The following is a 10,759-nucleotide window of genomic DNA, read 5'->3' as shown; positions in this document are numbered from 1 at the left end:
AGATAAAGAAGTTTCCAAAGTAATTTTTACATGTGAAAGTAGATTTTCAGTATCCTGGGGGGTGGACTAAGAATGCTTTTTGCCCTGAGTGGATGTGTCCACATGGAAGCAGCTGAGTCCCCAGAGGAACTTCAAGGACTTGTCAACAGGCTATGAGTAGTAAGGAAATCTAATTTTTTCTCTAGCTTTTGTTCCACACACATCACCTACATCTTACACCTCTTTTATATTGATAATTTTAAGGCTTTGCTGGTATCCAGATGACTATATCCTTAAGTGACTTCTTATCTCTATTGGATCCATTACGTATTCTATCCATTTTATTCTTAATTCAACTAGATTACATATATTTAATCTATTAGTACCACTAGGTTCTTATTCTTGTTTTTATTTCAAAATCTTTCCTTATTTCCTTACATTATTTATTGGGTATATTTTAAATCCCTGATATACTCACTTATTATATATAAGCTGTCAACCTTATTCTTATTTTGAGGTAGCTATATCTTTTTGGGTTTTAGGACATCATAACAACAATGCCAAATAATTTTCAGACAACAGCAGGATCTCCAAGAATTCAACTAAATTCTGACACTATCTACCTCAACATAGTGTAAGATTTCATCAGTTAAGGGATCAGTCCTCCAAGACTATCTCCAACCCCACCTCAGATGCCAGTCTCACTGTAGGCCCTAGGTTATTACCTGTGCTTGTGACTGAGCAACTACAGGTTGGAGGTCCCAGTGGCCTACTTCTTACGTTCTTTTAATTTGTTACAGGGACTCACAAAACTCAGAAAAATACTTACTTTATGTTTGCCAGCTTATTAAAAGATATAATAGAAGATTTGAATCAATAGATAGATAAAGAAGTGCACACGGCAAGGTATGGAGAATGGGCACAGAGCTTCTATTACCTTCTGGAAGACTGCCACTCTTCCTGCCTTTTCATACATTTAACAAACTAAAAGCTTTCTGAACCCAGTCCTTTCAGGTTTTCTGTGGAGGCTTCGTGACATAGTCATGACTGACTAAATTATTGTCATTTGCTGATCTAATCTCCAGCTCCTCTTCCCTCCCCAGATAATCCTGAATTGGGAGGAAGGGGAGGCATGTTGGGCAAAAAGTTATGAAGGCTTTCACCAAGTGGTTGGTCCTTCAGGCAAACAGCCCTTGCCTTGAGTGAGGTCTGAAGGTCACTTCATTAACATAACAAAACACACCTCTCTCACCCTTATCACAGGAAATTCCAAGAGTTTTAGGAGCCATGGTTGAAAACTAAATATTCAGATGACCAAAATATATTTTTTGAAAACCACTATATTACACTACATGCTTAAGTATTTAATTATGTGATCTTTTAAACTAATATTTTTCTAAGAGTCTAAACTGTAATCTGGATTGGGGAGTGATGTATTGCCAAATTTCTATCATTTCAGTCCAGGAAGTCAAAGAGAAACAACAGGAGAGCCCCTTAGGGCAGGAAGTTCAAAGTTACAATGTTAACTACTACTCCCTTTTCTTGATTTTTTTTTAAACAAGCAAATCATCTCTTCAGAGTTGCAGTTTAAAGCCAAGAATATGCGGAATTGGGAGAAAAAAATAGTTAAATTTGGAGACTTGCAGAGGTAGAATCAGAGTAGTGAAAGCCATTACAGTAACTGAACTAACTGAGGTCAGTCTTTGGTGAATCACCGAAACAGGTGCAGTTGTCAAACAAAGGAATCTTTGTTTACAACATACAAGGAGATTACAGGGAGTAAGTTCCAAAGCCTTGACTGTTTGAACAGGAGAGAGAGATTTTTATTTCGTATTTAAGATGAATACTCAGATGGGAGAGTTTTATTATCCCGTGTATGGTTGGTCATAAGGTTGTGGATGCATGCACATCCACATATATATTTGTGCAATATGTATTGCATGTTCACCTGAATGAAGCTTGTATTCCACCGAGGGCAGAAACTTCAACGTTAGAATAAAGCAGAGGTAACTGTTGGACAAGGGAAAGGGACTCTGCAGGCTTCAAGAGCAGATATAAAGTAGATGGGGTCTTGGACTGATTTTCTGCGACAAGGAATGCAAGGCCTTAATTACTTTTGAAATAGCACTAGGAGTTTTACCACTGATTTATTGTCTCAATAGCTTAGGCTATTTCCTGGTCTGGTGGTGACTGTTAGTTTTCCCATTGCCTTGTTCCCTCAAAATCCTTAACTAGTGAGGTTTTTGCATTTCTTTGTAAGAACCTCCCAGGAAGTTTTGGAAGAAGTGTGCTTGGGCAAGTACACAGGTGGGGTATAGATCATTGAAAATAGCTGGGGACAAAAAATGACTTTTCTTATGTCAGGAAAACTATATCTCATCTTTAATTTTCTGGGAACCTCTAACTCTTTCTGCTGATGTTACCAGCAGGCATCTGAGATACTACTGATTGTTCTCTTGAACCTAAGGAAAAGGGAATGTAGAAAGCAAAAGACAAAACTTTAAAATCTATCCTGCAACTCATCAATTCACTGCAGCCACCTCTCTGTCTTTCCCGTTCTCTTTTTCTCTCTTTCTCTTTCTCTCTCACTTTCTCTCTCACATACGCACAACACACGCAAATCAACTTAAAACAATTTTTAATTTTCCTTATTCCATTTTAATATACTTGAGGCATGATCATTTTCTTAGTAAATACAGGAAAAAAAATCTAGGATTCCATCATTCTGTGTGATTAAAGTATTGAGGAATTTACTTCCAATAGCACTTATAAAAACATATTTTATTTAAGTAATATTATATAATCAGGTGCCTGCATTTTTCTTATTCTCCAACTAGTGTTATTTGGCAATTAATATTTTGTCAATCAATATTCCCCTATATCTGAATGTGTGGGCAGTGAGAGGTGAGTTAGAGGCAAGGATGGTGAACACTCCCAACAACTGCAGACTACATATATCTTAAGCCATGATTTTCTTTGCAAAAGTCAACATTGATAATGTTTTAGTCATACCTCCGTGTACCAGGAAAGAAGTAGCATATTTCTTGAAAGACACAGCTATCAAAGCTCCATTGAGAAACCATAAAGATGGAGAAGGGATTTGCAAATTCTATGTCTGATAATGGACATCTACTCTGATTATTAAAAAATGAATAAAAATAAAAAAACCTTACTAATAACCAAACAGAGTATCCAATTTTACATGTGAAGGAAATAATGGAAGAGACATGTCACCAAAAGGATATGGATGGCTTATAAGCACATGAAAAATTTCTCAACATTTAGACATTAAAGAAATACAAATGAAAATCCTAATGAGGCATGCTTACATATCTATTAGAATGGCTAAAATTATAAAGGCTAATTGTACTTGGTCTGAGCTAGAATGAGAAGCAACAAAAAATCTAAATTGTTGTTGGCATATATCATGATACCACCACTTTGGAAAATAGTTTGAAAATTTTTTTAAATGCAAAATATGTTGCAGTTACACAAATAGCCATTTTACTTCTAGGCATTTAACCAAGAGAAACATACCCTATGTTCATACAAGGACTTGTATGTGAATTTCATAGCAGCTTTTAGAATTGAAAACAGTGGAAATGTTGTTCATCAATGTCCATCAATAGAGAAAAGACAAATTATGATCTATTCATTAAAGAGATTACTATTCAACATCAAAATGAACTATTTACAATTGGAGATTCTCAAAGTAATGATGCTGAGAAAAGAAAAGCCAGGCAATGAATAGTATATTCTGTGTGATTCCATGACTATAAAAAATCTAGAAAATACAAATGTATATATAGTCACAGTCATCAAATATTTTGGTGTGATTTTAGTGCCTTCTTCTGTGCTCCCATAGCTTCCTACACTTGGATTTCCGAGCATTTGTTACACCATGTGAAAATATGAACTCTTTTTCTTTATTCTGTCTTACTAGATTAAGAATCATTGAAATTTTATGGACATTTGAACTCTCAGTTATTAGCAGAAATTCTATCACACAGTAAGTTTCCAAATATAAAAGCCAGAGTTTTACAATGACTTCTAAGCTTTCACATGATCTAGCCACTCATTTAACCTCGGTGACCTCTTTCCCTGCTACTCTTCAGTCACTCACAGTGGCCTCCTTGCTATTCCTCAGATATGCCAGGCATGATCCAACCTTATGGCCTTCAAGATAGCCAATTCCTTTGTCTGGAGTGACCTTATTGCTGATAGTTCTGGGCAAATTCATCACCTTTCCATACCTTTGTTCAATTGTCAGCTTCATTGTAACTACCCTGATCTTCCTATTAAAACTTTTAGCTCCCCATCCCCTGCCTAGCAACCTTGATTTTTCTCACCCTGATCGAATTTTTCTTTTTCCCCATTGTACTCATCATTTTTGAATGCACTATGCAATTTTTATTAAGGTTTATAGCTTTTAATTGTCTCACCCATTAAAATAAAAGTTCTAGGGCGCCTGGGTGGCTCAGTGGGTTAGGCCGCTGCCTTAGGCTCAGGTCATGATCTCAGGGTCCTGGGATCAAGTCCCGCATCGGGCTCTCTGCTCAGCAGGGAGCCTGCTTCCTCCTCTCTCTCTCTCTGCCTGCCTCTCTGCCTACTTGTGATCTCTCTCTCTGTCAAATAAATAAATAAAATATTTTAAAAAATAAAATAAAATAAAATAAATAAAAGTTCTACAAAGCCAAGTATTTCATTTACCAGTGTAGTCTGAAGTAATATCTGCCATATAATAGGTTCAATAGACAATTGGTAAATTTCAGAATAAATTAATGTTGAGAGTATACTGACTTTCATAAGTCATTTCAATAATTTTTTCCAAAAAATAAACTATGGAAAACATTCCTTAAATTTACTTTCAAAATATTTTATAGCATATAATGGACAATATACATAAGCCTTAAAGAAACAATCATATAAATAACCATTTCATACCTACTTAAAAACTGCATAATACCACACTCCTAGATCCTCTCTGAACGCTCTAAAATAACCCTTCAAAGGAAATACATTTTTAAAAATAACAGAGTTTATGTCAAATAATTTAATAAAAGTTTCATTCATCTATGTAGATTATAATAAATGTTTTTAATAAGCATGAAATTATAACTCTGAAGTGTGCTAAAATGAAACCACTGCGAAGGGTGAGAGAACAAAAATAAACATCATTTTTCCAAATAAGAGGAATTTATTACCTTTGAATCAAAGCATGTGGATTTGTTCAAACTGGCCATAAAGGAATATGGAGACACAAACCATAGAAACGTTTGCTGCTTTTCTGCATTTTTCAAAGCTGAGTTTTTAGCTGGAGGCCGCTCCTTTATGAAAAATTGCTGATACCATATAGTAAAAGCTATTATATGATCTTTTACAAACCATTTCCTATCTTTGCATCCTCATGTGCTGTCGGAGGCAGGCCCCTGGCCAGGGCGGCCTCCGCCATTAAAAGATGGCGCCTGGCTAGTTGCCAGCTTAGGATTGCCTCGTGAGACTAAGCGGAACGCCCAAAGAGGTAGTAAACAGCATTGGTTGCTAGCGAAGTTGTTCGTTTAGGTGCACAGCCTGATTCGCTCCCTCTTGTACCCTGCTCGCTGATTGGTCATGTAAACATATATAAGTGTGTAGACTTGCGGAAATAGAGGAGAAGAGGGAGAAGATGCATCCGAACCAGGGCGTCTTGTCGTCCTTGCAGGGCGAGGGCGGCAAATGGTGCCGAAACCCGGGAAATAAATAAAGGAATCTTGTAAGGTATTCCGCAGTAAAGCGGGGAGTAAAGGCCACGTTCAAAAGTGGGAATTCCGCGGTAAAGCGGGGAGCAAAAATAGAAAAACCTTGCAAGGGAGAATTCCGCAGGTAAGCAGGGTAAAACCACGACAAAAGTGGTGGGAATCTTGTACGAGTCCGCAATAAGAAGCGGGGCGGCCTTAGAGCCGGGATTTAACGAGTCCGCAATAAGAAGCGGGGCGGCCTTAGAGCCGGGATTTAACGAGTCCGCAATAAGAAGCGGGGCGGCCTTAGAGCCGGGATTTAACGAGTCCGCAATAAGAAGCGGGGCGGCCTTAGAGCCGGGATTTAACGAGTCCGCAATAAGAAGCGGGGCGGCCTTAGAGCCGGGATTTAACGAGTCCGCAATAAGAAGCGGGGCGGCCTTGAGCCGGGATTAACTTGTACAAGTCCGCAATAAGAAGCGAGACAGCCTTAGAGCCGGGATTTTACAAGCCTGCAATACTCTGGGGATGCTACACCTCCTGCGGCAGACTCAAGCCAGAGAACTGTGAGCAGTGATTAACACCAGAGGTGAGCTTGCAACCCTCCCAGAGATAATCAAAACATTGCAAGATGTGTTAACCTTTACGAAACAATGGGCTAGCGTAATTGGTCTGATGATAATCCTCGTAGTGGGCTTGATTCTGCTAGTAAGGAAACTGCAAATTTGGAGGCGACAGCAACATAGGCAACAGCAAGCCATGGTGCAGGCCTTGTTAGCCATCGAGGCTGGAACATCCCCCCAGGTGTGGCTAAGTATGCTGGATCGGTAGTCAAACGACGGGTAAGATTGGTGGGGGAAATATACCAACCTAAGACAGGACGCAGATCATTGATATCTGCCGTCTGATGACGGGTAAGGATATTCCCCGCCACTGACAACCTAAGACAGGCACGATCCCTGCCATAAAAGAAAAAAGGGGGAGATGTCGGAGGCAGGCCCCTGGCCAGGGCGGCCTCCGCCATTAAAAGATGGCGCCTGGCTAGTTGCCAGCTTAGGATTGCCTCGTGAGACTAAGCGGAACGCCCAAAGAGGTAGTAAACAGCATTGGTTGCTAGCGAAGTTGTTCGTTTAGGTGCACAGCCTGATTCGCTCCCTCTTGTACCCTGCTCGCTGATTGGTCATGTAAACATATATAAGTGTGTAGACTTGCGGAAATAGAGGAGAAGAGGGAGAAGATGCATCCGAACCAGGGCGTCTTGTCGTCCTTGCAGGGCGAGGGCGGCAATGTGCCAAGACAGACACGGATTATTTAAAACCCTGAAGAGAGTTCTCTTGCATTTAAATTGCCTGTAACCTTCGTGTAATAGATTTATGATTGATGATAGATTTAGTTAAAATATAACTCTTTTACATATTTACTCTCAGTAAACAATTTCAACCTATGCTCACTTAAGTAACTTGGTGCATAATCCCTTTTCTATTAAACCATGGTGCAAGGACCAATGCCTCGTTTCCAAGGGAACCCCAAGCTATTTTTCTAGAATGGCCATATGCTTATATATCAGGTGACCTGTTTGCACTCCCTTTGTGGAGCACCTACCCTGGAGGTCATGTAATAACCAATGACCAAAAAAACAAACAAAAAACCCAAACATCCAGGTCGAAGTGCCATCCCTGCCTGGAGAAAAGGAGACTGCTCAGACACATCCAGGGCAGGCATCTCAGCCCAGGCCTGTGCTGGGAAAGCTGGTTCCTGGCTTTGGGCGCAATCTGGAAGCCAGCAAACTGACCCAAGAGTGCAGCTGGCGTTAGGACTGATGATCTTTTGCAGCCAGGCCGCGGGCAGACACCCGCTCAGGGAGCTAGGCTAGGAGGCTGCCCAGCGCGCCAGCGCTGGCAACGCTAGCACCCTGCCAGGGCTTAGCCCTGCAACCCAGCCCAGGCCCGGCCTCAGGAGGGAGGGTGGCGGGGGCGGCGCAGAGAAGGGGCTTTTTCTAATTCCCAAAGCAGGAAGTGAGCTCACGGAGGACTCAGGAGGGAGGTGGGCGGGGGCGGGTCGGGGGCGGCCCAGAGAAGGGGCTTTGCTAATTGCCAAGACGGGAAGTGAGCTCACGGAGGACTTGGCAGAGACTCTGGGAGGACCAGGAGGGGCTGGCGGAGGAGGGGCGCGCAGCGCCAGGGTGTTGTGCTCTGGCCCAGTCGGGACTGCAGGACCCACCATACTCGCCGCTGCCCGTGCTCTACTGCACTCCAGCCCAGCCCCCCAGGCAGCTCTGTCCTGTTCCTGCTGCCTACTGCCCCTCCCCGCCCCATGGCTTCTCAGGAGTACCCTCTGCTCACAGGTAAAGTGACACCGCGCCGCGCCCTCACCTGGAGCAGAAAACGAGGGCCACTAACGGTGGTCGGGGGTGTCCGGGCCTAGGCTCCCGCGAACCCCAGGGCACTGGGACAACCCCGGACACCGCGCCGCACCCTGTCCGCAAGGGGTCCGGCCTGGGACAGCGCTGCAGGAGGTACCCCCCACCCGCCAGCGGGCAGGCTAGCCCCAGTCTTTGGCACACCCACGCGCATGTCAGAGCCTCTTGCCATTCCCAGGGCACCCAGAACCCAGAGAGTGAGGCCTTGGGTGCTTTCTTGTGACAGATTCAAGGCAATTCTTCGACTTTGGGACTTCAGAGTTAACATAGTTTTCATTTGAAATTATTATTTTTGTGTGGGGGCCATAGCTTTTCATTTGCCCTATGGTTGTTTTCACTCCCAGTTCTGAAGAAGCCCCTAAATCCTAACCCTGTTGAGGACTCCAAAAGCTCTCAGAGCAGCAGTGCTGGGGGACAGTGTGGCACATGGTTTGGTTTCTCCTCTGGCTTGATTCTGTGGAAGCCCCGCTCTGTCCTCCTCAGACTTCAGAGCAATATGTGAAGAAGTGGAGAAGGGACCAGGGGGTCAGGAAGGTGGCCAACAAAGAGTGACTTCTCTGGAGGGTGGCTGAGCTAGCAAGTGAGCATGTTAGTCCAGCTCTGCCTGCAGTCAGGATGGAGCTGAACAGGGGCCAGGGAAGGGGAGGAGGAGCAGAGAGTGGGGACAAAGGGACCAGGAGGAGATTCAGATGAAGAGAACTAATGGGGAGGAAAGAGAAGAAACTCTAGAAGACAGGCATGTAGAAAGGAAAAGGGATGAAATGGGCATTGGGAAAGGGCACCACCAGGGAAGGAGAGAGGGGAAGGGAAGAGAGAGGAAGAGAGGAAAGGGGAAAGGGAGAAGGGAGGAGTCAGCATGCCAGGGCTCCCCCTGCATCTGAAGAAGAGGTGGCTCTTCCAGCTTGTCAAACAGGGTGCTCACTCTTTGGTCCCTGTTTCTGCTCCCAGTGCTACTGGGCTTTGCAAGGAAGGCAGGCTGTCCCCTGGGACCTACTGGAGCCCACTGGAGCCCACATGAGGGTGGGAGAGGTAAGATGCCACCGGGTCCTGTCCTGAGCTGCTCCCAGCCACCAGCCTCACCACATGGTGCAAGAGGGACCCCAGAACAAAGGAAGGACACAGGCCCGCATGTCTGCCGGTGGCCCTGGGCACTTTGCTCATCGCAGTGAACCACACAGCCTCCTCAACCCAGGCTTTCAAAGCCTCCTTCTTCGTTCCTGGCTTTCATGTCTGTAGGAACATGAGCCAGATCTAACTCATCTCTGACAGACAATTCTGACTCACCCTGTGTCAGATTTTTATTAGTTGCTGTGATAGAGTAAGATAGCAATGCTCCAACAAACGGACTTTTTCCACCCACTTGACCTCAACAGTCTTATACATTTTCTTAGTGAAAACATCTTGTCTCCTTCCATTAAGCTCATAACGTGGTCTAATAGTATACATGTGCCTTCGTTAGATGCAAGGCGATACAGAGGTCCTTTTTTTTTTTTTTTAATTTTATAAGGTAAAGTCAGTGAACACATCCAACTTGACGAATACGTCTCTAAAATGTCAATCCAGGCAAAGCTTTTTCTGCCTACAGTTTGAAGCCTACGTGGTGACGTTTTTAAAATGCTTTCAGTCCCTCAGTGAGGCTCTTAGAAGCTAGCCAGGGCTTACTACGTGCCAGGCACTGTGTCAGGTGTTGGAGATAAAGGGAAGGAGAGCTTGGAGGCTGGCTGGGGAGGGACATCCATGACAAAACCACAGCTAGAAACGGAGGCCAGTGCTAGAAAAGAGAGAGCAGGCTGCATGGAGAGTGTGTACCATGGGGCTTGTGGGCTCACGAATAAGTGGGAGTAACTGGAGTGGGGAGATGGGGGAGAGGAAGAGGGTTTTCCCATCAATGGGAATCACCTGTGCTTGGAGGCAGGCGCCATGAGGGGTCTCCACAGGAAGAGGGAGGTAGTGTGGTTGAAGGGCAGAGAGATGGGGCAGAACAGGCATCAGTCAGTTGGAGGGGTATGAAGAGACTGATGGGAGGATTATGGGTGCCTTTGGAGGACTGAGAATTTGTTAGAAGATCAGTGCAGATTTCTATGGAGACAAATGCCAGGAACTGATAGGTCTTTGAAAGGTCACTCTGGCTGCCTTTTGGCGAAGGGGTTGGTAAAAGGCACTGGCAGGTGTGAACACACCAGGTGGGAGGTGAGTGCAGGAAATCAGGTGAGGGAGCATGGGAACTTGGTCCGGGGCTATAGAAGGGAGAATAGCCTTAAGGAGTTCCACAAATTGGCACCAGCTGTGGCTTCATTACAGAGCTGGAAAGGGAGGTGGGAGTGTCCTGGAGGTTACAGAAATTACATGAGAAAGGGACGTCTTTTTAGATCTCTTTTTCAACTAAGGAACGCTCACCTTATTGATAGAATTCCAGAGTGGGAACCGATGGTCATGAGGACATCTTTGCAATGTCTGAATATGTTCTTCAACATCTTTGCAAGTGACGAGGAAACCTTGACCTTAGGAGGCCTCGGCCCTCTTTGTAGCCAAAAAGACTTCACCTAAAGATTTGGGTTCTCCCATTTAAAGTCAAGGAGACAGTCCTTCCAAAGGACACCTCCTATCATTTTACCCTCTCATCATGCCTCACGTGCTGGGATCT

Source organism: Mustela nivalis, assembly GCF_964662115.1.
Source record: "Mustela nivalis genome assembly, contig: HAP1_SCAFFOLD_496, whole genome shotgun sequence".
Taxonomy (NCBI): Eukaryota; Metazoa; Chordata; class Mammalia; order Carnivora; family Mustelidae; genus Mustela; species Mustela nivalis.
This window is presented reverse-complemented; position numbering follows the sequence as displayed.